This window comes from Camelus ferus, unplaced genomic scaffold (assembly GCF_009834535.1).
Source record: "Camelus ferus isolate YT-003-E unplaced genomic scaffold, BCGSAC_Cfer_1.0 contig299, whole genome shotgun sequence".
NCBI classification, from domain to species: domain Eukaryota; kingdom Metazoa; phylum Chordata; class Mammalia; order Artiodactyla; family Camelidae; genus Camelus; species Camelus ferus.
In genome coordinates, this window is record NW_022588424.1 from 1,560,625 (window position 1) to 1,569,364 (window position 8,740).

Sequence of the window (8,740 nt, forward strand, 5' to 3'; positions counted from 1 at the left end):
GGAGACAAGAATGAGGCTGCCAGGATCCCCTTCTTAAAACTTTTATGGCCCAGTCATATCTTTCTTAATGCATGGCAAACAAAATCACAAAAAGAAAAAAAAAAAAAAGGAAGAAAGAAGAAAACAAACAAACAAAAACAGAAAACATGATACCAGGCTTGGCCCACAATCCAAAAATTCATCCTGTTAGGGGAAGAACTATATAAAACAAATTTCACTGGTTTACTGATCCCACTTAATTACAAAGTTGTTGCAAACGTGCTTTTGGACTTCCGTAGCTTTTTTGTTTGTTTTTGTTGACATTGTTTTTGTTCTCATCCTTTGGAAAGAGAAAGTACATTTGGAGTCCTGTACACTCTACACTCTGAGGTTCACTCTCCTCACTTCCAGCTCTAAGATGGCAGAAGCTCTTGGTGCCTGAGTGTTTGTTGCATGTTCAGGGCAGACAGAATCCTTGAGGGTAAAGACCAGAACTTGCTTCAGAGCAGGGTTGTTGGAAAAAGCAAGCTCCTAGTAGCTGTATCACAAGCACTTGCTTTTCCTCTTTTTCTCCCCACTTTGATTATCCTGAAAAACACTTAACAAAACCCATCCTATTGAAGCATAATTTATATAAAATAAATACTACTATTTTAAGTGTAGAGCTTGGTGAATTTTGACAGTTGTAATCATCCATGTGTCTACCACCACAAGCAGGAGGTAGAATATTTCCTTCACCCCAAAACTGTCCCTGAAACCCCTTTGCAGTCAATTCATCCCATCTCCAACACCAGGCAATCACTAGTTTGCTTTCTGATACTATAAATTAGATTTGTCTTTTATGGAATTTCTTATAAGTAGACTGTACTCTTGTGTGTCTAGCTTTTTATGATCAGAATGTGTTTTGAGATTCACTCATACTGTTGGATATGCCACTAGTTTATTCCTTTATATTGTAGTAGATACAGTTTTACCACTCTTTCCTGTACAACCTATGTGCTTTCCTTTTCTTTGCCATGTCTTATTGCACTAGGCCTTTAGTCAAATAAGTGGTAAGAGTGAGCCTCCATGCCTTGTCCCCCATTTTAGGGGGAAAGCGTTAATTCTTTCAGCACTAAATAATATTAGGCATAGGATTTTTTTTTTTTTGGTGCTCTTTATCAGGCTGAGGAACTTCCTTTCTATTTTTAGTTAGAGAATTTTAACATGTTTGAGTGTTTAAGTGTTTTTAATTTTTTTTACATCTGTTGACGTGATCATACAATTTTTGTTTAAATCTATTAAGGTAAACAAACTTGATTTTTTGAGTGATAAATCAACCTTGCAATTCTGTTAACAGCTCCACTTCCTCATTTTGCATATTGCTGGATTCAGTTTGTTATTATGTTTTAAGGACTTTGGGGACTTTAAGGACTTTGTTTATAAAGGATACTGGTCTGTAGTTTCTTTACTTAAAATGTCTTTGTCTTGGTTTGATAGAGTAATACTGGCCTTATAAAATTAGGAAGCATTTCTTTCATTTCTATTTCCCAAAACATTTTGTTCAGGATTGTTGATATTCTTCCTTAAAGGTGGATAGAATTCACCAGAGAAATTATGTAGCCTAGAATTTTCTTTGTAAAGACCCTTTCAAGTCAGTTCAGTTTATTTAATCTAATTAGAGTTTTAGAAAGAATCTGGCATGTCATCTTGTTTGCCAAATGTATGTGCCTTAAGATCTTATAACATTCCTTATTATCAGATTAATGTCTATAAATTCTGTAGTTATATTTTCTGTTTCATTCCTGATAGCTGAAATGTGTGACTTTTCCTGTTTTTTTCTATGATAAATCTAGCTAGACATTTTTCAAATGTATTCTTTTTTTCCCCCCCAAGTACCAGTTCATGGTTCTGTTAATTTTCTCCTACTTTTGGCTATTTACTATTTTATTGTCTTAAGTGCTTTTTTTCCTTCTTTCTACTTAATTTGGGTGTACTGTATGCTTCATTTTTTAGCTTCTTAAGGTAGAACCCTAATAGACTTTAGAACTTTCTTTTCAATATAAGCATATGAAATTATACATTTTCCTGTAAGAAGTATTTTAGCTTCATCCCACAAATTTTACTGTTTTTTCATTTTTTTTTTAGTTTAAACTATTTTCTGATTTCCCTTGTGTGTTTTTTCCTTTGACTCATGGGTTAATCTAAAACATTTTGCTTAAGGTCCAAATGTAGAGTATCCTTTTATATATCCTACTAATGTCCTTTTTCTGGTTCTCTCCTTTCATTTAGTTGTCATGCCTCCATGTCTTCTGACAGTTCCTCAGTCTTACTCAGACACATTTAAAACAAAAATACTAGGCAGGGGTTTTTTTAAATTTTGTTTTGTTTTGTTTTGTTTTTAGAATGTCTCTCAGTTTCAGTTTTTCTAATATTTTCTCATGATTATATTAAAATTAAATATCTTTGGTAAGAATACCACAGAATTGATGTGATACCCTACTCAGTACATCATGTAGATTATATGTTGTTGATGTATTTTGTACTAGTAATGTTAATCACTTAGCTAAGGTGGCATCTCCACTATAAAGTTAACATTTTATAATGGAGTACCTTATGGGGAGATACTTTGACACTATGCAAATATTTAATTTCTCATACCTACACCACTAATTTTAGCATCCCTCAAAGGTTCTTCCCTGCAACAATTATTACTGCAGGGTTGGCAAGTTGATAATTTTTTATTTTCTATACTCCTTCCTATATTTAATGATTAAAATTTACTATAAGGAAGTGCTAGCCCTTCTCCCTTTTTTGTGTATTCAACTATTGTTTATATTGGTGTGGACTCTGGATATGTTACCTTCTTCTCTAGGTTATCAATCTGTCACTACCCTTACTGATTTTATTGGTCAAATTTACCAAGCTTCAGCTATGAGAGCTCCTTCAGGTTGGGTTCTGTGTCCCCTACACGTGTCTCCATCTTTTTTATTTTTATTTTTTTTTGAACAGTTCCTTACTTTCTGGCATCACAAAATATTCCAAGTTCATCTTGCTTTTTCCCTGCAAATACTGATGTCAAACATTTCTCCAAGGAGCCTTGACTCCTTTAATTGGAGAACGGTATTCTCACTGCTACTGGGGTGTCATTGCTTCTAGTCCCTTTTGCTAGAGGAGATAGATATATATGTATCTGCTCTCAAGTTCACATGCGTCTGTGTACTAAGAACAATGACAGCACCAATGCTTTTTGTTCTAATTCAACACTGCAGTAGTCCTTCTAGCCTACCCCTTATTTGTAACTCCATTCTCTGACAGTAAACAACCTGTTTTTCCATTAGTCAAAATGTATTTATTTTTTGCTCATTCCTAGTATACGCATAAAGTAATTTCACATTTGTGAACTCATAACCTTATGAAAAACACACTTACAATGTGGTGTGTAATATTTGTGCACAGCTCTCTTTGTCCTTAGCTTTATAGGTATAGTCAAATAGTGTTTGATTTTTTTTTTTTTTTAAGGATTACTTTGGCTCTTTTCTGCCCCAGTCCTATCAGTGTGATCATATTTTATCATTTATAACAGTTAAGTTCATTTGTTACATTCTGCATTCCATTTTGTATATGCCATATTCTGGTAGATTCTAATGATTTATTTTGGTTATGTGTGAAACAGTGTCATGGCTTTTAAGAGTCAGAGCTCACAAAGTGCTCAGCAGACTGTCACTTCTCCCTTTTCTCTGTGGCATGCTTCATTTTCCCATTCTTTCTGTCCCATTCCCACCCATGCTCTGTAGGAAAATAGTCTCATTTCTGGATTCTTTTCCCTGTATATCTTTTGCACAAAAGATCATGCATACCTATTTTCTTAAATCCTATTTTTCCTATAAAGTGTCGTATACTATAGAAACTCTCTTGCACTTTGCTTTGATCACTTAACAGTATTATTATGTTCAATGTCAAAATAGTTAAACATAGTTATAAGAACTCTAATAATATCCTTATTTTCTAGTTTCATGATCCTTCTCTTTTCCGATTTTGTTTCAATTGTCTTATTTATTCCTGATTGTGGTTTATGTTTTCTTGGCTTCTTGGCATGTTTAGTACTTCTTTTTTTTTTTAATGCTGGATTGTGTCTACATTGTTGTTGTTTTCCTTTAAAGAGTGCTTACTTTCATCTGGCAGGCATCTGCTCCATCTCTTTAAGGCCTCTTTTTAAGCTTTGTTATGGTTGGCCTAGAACAGGCTTCATTCCAGATACAGTCTGGCTCTACTGCTAAGGCATGACCCTGTGGGCTCTCACCAGGGACTCTCACGGCCAGATCAAATGTCTTTCTACAATCTGTAAACTCTGGGAATTGCTCAGCTTACAAGTCACTAATTATCCCTTGTTCAGCCTCATGAACTCTACACACACACTGATTAGTTCTCAGCAAAAATGCAGGGGGACCCCAAGCATATTTCTGGAGCTTTTTCTCTGCATACTTCTTTCCTTTCTGGAACTTTGCTGGGCAGTTTCAGCCCTCTCCCCCGCGGTTTCTGTATCCTCAACTCAGCAAGACTTTGAGGCTCTGCCTGGGCTCCCTCTTCCTGTGCCCATGATTCAAAACCTGCAAGCACGCAGGAATCTGGGGTGATCATATACTGATCTTGTTTGTTTCCTTTCCCTCAGGGCTCACTGTTTGTACTGTCTATTGTACAATATTGGAAGCCAACTGGTACATACATAGTTATTTATCTTAAAAAAGCAAGTTTGGTTCTTGTTATTACATCACGTTTGAGGGCAGAAGTTTGGCCTTTCTTAGTTGTTGATATCAAATTATAAGCAGCCACCACTAGCCAGTATGCCACCTTTGTACACATAGGAACAGTTGTCCATTCAAAGCAGTGAATCACCATCTTCAAATTGTGGCAATAAATAATATGCCAATCTCTGATGACTGTGACGTGACCACTGCTCATGGAGCTGTGCACATACAGCTTACACATGCATGAGCCGTGACCCTGGACGAAATCTGGAAAGAGAAAAATTGTTGCCGCTGCCATGTCATGTAGAATTCTGTTTGCAGGATAAAATGGGGACAGTGGTCTTACTTTTTTGTTAGAGGCTATAATGGCTCAATGGGGATTCTTAAAATAGATTAGAAACGTGTTGACTACTAAAGGAAATTAGAAATACAATTTAAGTGTGAGAAGCTAGCAAATATAAACATTGAGAAGAATGTTGTAGAAAACCGGTCAAATGGTTGGATGCTGGAAACTAAACTATAGGGTGTGATACAATGAAGAAACAAGGGATTCCCAGGATGCATATAATTACACATTTTATATATGTACATATATTATGGAGATAAGCTATTATGTGTAATTCTGTAGACACATAATATTATTCCTTGAGTCATCTTTATTTAGGAGAAATTAATTTACATAAGCAACAGAAAGACTGCCTTAGCTGGAAAAAAAGGCAAAATTTATATATTGAGACTATGGAGAACCAGCCTCTCTCTCATGATGCTCTTGGAGGTGGTTGACAGGTGAGCTGTGGGACTAAGACATTTTTAGACCCACTAATAGAGCTAAATAATTCTCTGTCCTTAGCAACTTCTTGATTTACTGCCTAGGAGTTTGTATTATGGAAGTTCTATAATTTCATCCAACAAGTTACTGACCACCTACTAGCCATTATGATACAGTACCATGCCAGGTAAGACCAGTAAGACATGATCCTTGGCTCTGAGCATCTTACAGTATGGCAGGAGGGATAATTAAAACTTAAGGGGTGTTAGTTGGACGGAGGCATCCTCCCAAATCGTTACGATCTACAGACCTCTCCTACTGCACATAGATCTCCAAACACCAACATACATACACATGTACACAAAAGTTTATATGCTTATTTAATAATAGTGTCTATGAGTCCTCATAAGTTATTAAACAGAAGTTGCATTAAAGTTTTTGATTCAAATTAAATACCCTCTGTCATCAAATGTAGATATTCATTTTGTTCTGACGTGTATAATTTAATTTCAGTAATTACCACGTTTCATGTAACAGTATCACATACATCAGGCTGAATTTGGTGAGACTAATGCAGTGGCAGTTGTATGAGTTTCCTGCTGTGTCCTGCTGTAATGTTTTTGCGGTGAAACTCAGTAAGTTTGCTACTGTTCCCAATGAAAGTTAGCAGATAAATTGCAAATCTAAATGAAGATGATTGAGATCCAATGGAATACTGGATCTCAGATTTGAAACAGTGGCTTCCTGGAGAGTGCTACAAGTGTTTGCTGTGGCTTGACTCACACTATTACTACTAGAAAAGGAGCAGTGTTTTCAGATGAATCAAATCCATGGTTCCCGTGATGTCCCACTTCTCCTTTTTTGTCTCTTTAAAGTAGGAAAGATGTGGCAGCTCTTCGCATTGAGAAGTAAAAGGGCAGACCTTGTGCTGTATGATCACTAGTGAAATCTTAGAACTGTATTAGAATATCATTTACTTAAAAGGACAGTTTGTCCATTATATTAGTTTCTTATACCTGCTGGCACAAATTACTACAGTCTTAGTATCTTCAAATAATAGTGTGTCATCTTACAGTTCTAAAATTCAGACACCTGAAGTGGCCTTACGGAGCTAAAACCAAAGTGCCAGAAGGGTTTTCTGGAGGCTCCAGGGAAGTGTTTAGTTCCTTGCCTTTCCCAGCTTCCAGAGCTGCCCTCATTCCTTGGCTCAAGGTCTCTTTCTAACTTCAAAGCCAGCAGTCACATCACTCCGACCTTTGCTTCAGTTGTCGTATTTCCGTCTCTCACTCTTTCTCTCATGCCTCCTCTCTTTCACTGATAAGGATCTTGTAATTAGATTTGAGTCCAGCTAAATAATCTTCCCGTCTCAACCACATGTGCAAAGTCTCCTTTGCCATGAAGGTATCATAGTCACAAGCCCCCGGAGTGGGCACACGGACATCTTTGCAGGGCCATTATGGTGCCTACCACACCCAGGATGTCATTGGTGTTTAAAATTCCCCATGTTACTACTTTTCATAGGTTATATTATTAGGCTGATAGTATTAAAACATTTATTTTGAGTTGCTGATTCAAACTGGGTGTAGGAAAAAATTCAATATTCAAGGTAAATTTAATTGTAGAAAGTCTCTTTGAGATGATGCAATAACTTGTGGTGTTGAATCTGCTACTGGAAATGCTTGGCAGTAGGGGGGCCTTGCATATTTAAAATATTTGAGTTATATTTCTGTAAAAGAGTATGTCCAGTTTCTGCAAATGTCCTTGCTTTCTCTGTACTCTTGGTGCAGTGTCTGCCCCCTGGTTATTGCTCAGCACACTACCTACCACACAGCACTTGGTCAGAAACGCCTTGTTCATTATAGAAGTTACTTAATTCTGTGTTATTGGTGGCTGAGCAGAGAATCAAGTTTTATGAGGACATAGAATTATTTAGTTCTGACAGTAGCTCTTGGGAAAAAAAAAAAGGCCTACAACTTACCTACTAAATATCTCCAAGGCATGATAAGATATGTGTGTCAGTAGCCATTTTGCTGAAATGAAACAGAATGTTTAAGGCAATGATCTAGGGTCCTAGGATGTTTCTCATTTCTGCCAGTGCAAAGTCCTCCTCTGATTTTGAGCAGGAACCCAGAGTCCCTTGAGTCTGCTGCTAACAGGGGTCTGTTTCCCCTCCTTTACTCCCCTCAGCACTGACTTGGAAGTTGGAGAGGTAGATGTGTGTTGTGCTGAAACTGTCCACCTCACTGGATGGTATGAGACTTAGTGGTAGTGGGTGTTAGCAGTATTGAGTGCCTGTTCTTCATCTTTCTGTGTGCACTATTATTTTATGGTGCTGTCTCATTAAGTAGCAGGATGATCGGGTTTTAAGAAAGGAGATAATCATGCCTTAATTTTTGTTTTCTGGAAAGAATCCTAAAACATTGGGTGAGTATATTAAATAACATATAGCGATACTTTCATTTATTTATTTTTTTATTAATAGACTATTTTTTTTAAAGCAGTTCCAGGTTTTCAGCAGAATTGAGCAGAAAATAAGAGCGTTCACACATAGCCCTCCCCACTCACACATATGTACTCCCCTACCCTCAACATCCCTCGTCAGTGTGGCATATTTGGTACAATCGATGAACCAACATGGACACATTATTATCAACCAAAGTCCAAGTTTACATTAGGGTTCACTCTTGATGTTGTACATTCTGTGGGTTTTGACAAATACATAATGACACGTAGCCACCACTATAGTATCATATAGAATAATTTCGTGGCCCTAAAAATCCCTTGTGCTCCATCTATTCACTCCTCCCTCCCTCCCTCTCCCCAAACTCCTGGAAACCACGATCTTTTTATTGTTTCTGTAGCTGTGCCTTTTCCAGAATGTCATTTGATTGGATCATACAGTTTGTAGCCTTTTCAGACTGGCTTCTTTCATTTAGTAATATGTCTTTTAAGTTTCTTCCGTATCTTTTATGGCTTGATAGCTGTTTTTTTTTTTTACTGCACATATATTTTTAATTTACATATATGTACTGTTCATTGTTTCTAAGAATGTTTAGAGCTTAAGCTTTTTAAATTACATAGTTATCAAAAGAATAAAGCCAACCACAAAATAAGAATTAATTCAAAAAGATACATACACCCTGCTATTAACAGCAACATTATTTATAATTGCCAAGATATGGAAGCATCCTAAGTGCACGTCAGTAGTTGAATGGATAAAGAAGATACAAGTCACCCATAAGAAAGATGGATATTTTGCCTTTTG

At 36.6% G+C, this 8,740-nt stretch overlaps 1 long non-coding RNA gene across 1 annotated transcript in view; it reads left to right on the forward strand.

The window, feature by feature from the left end:
* LOC116662527 overlaps positions 1-8,740 on the forward strand; it is a 157,516-nt gene that overhangs the window by 137,000 nt on the left and 11,776 nt on the right. The window lies entirely within an intron of this gene.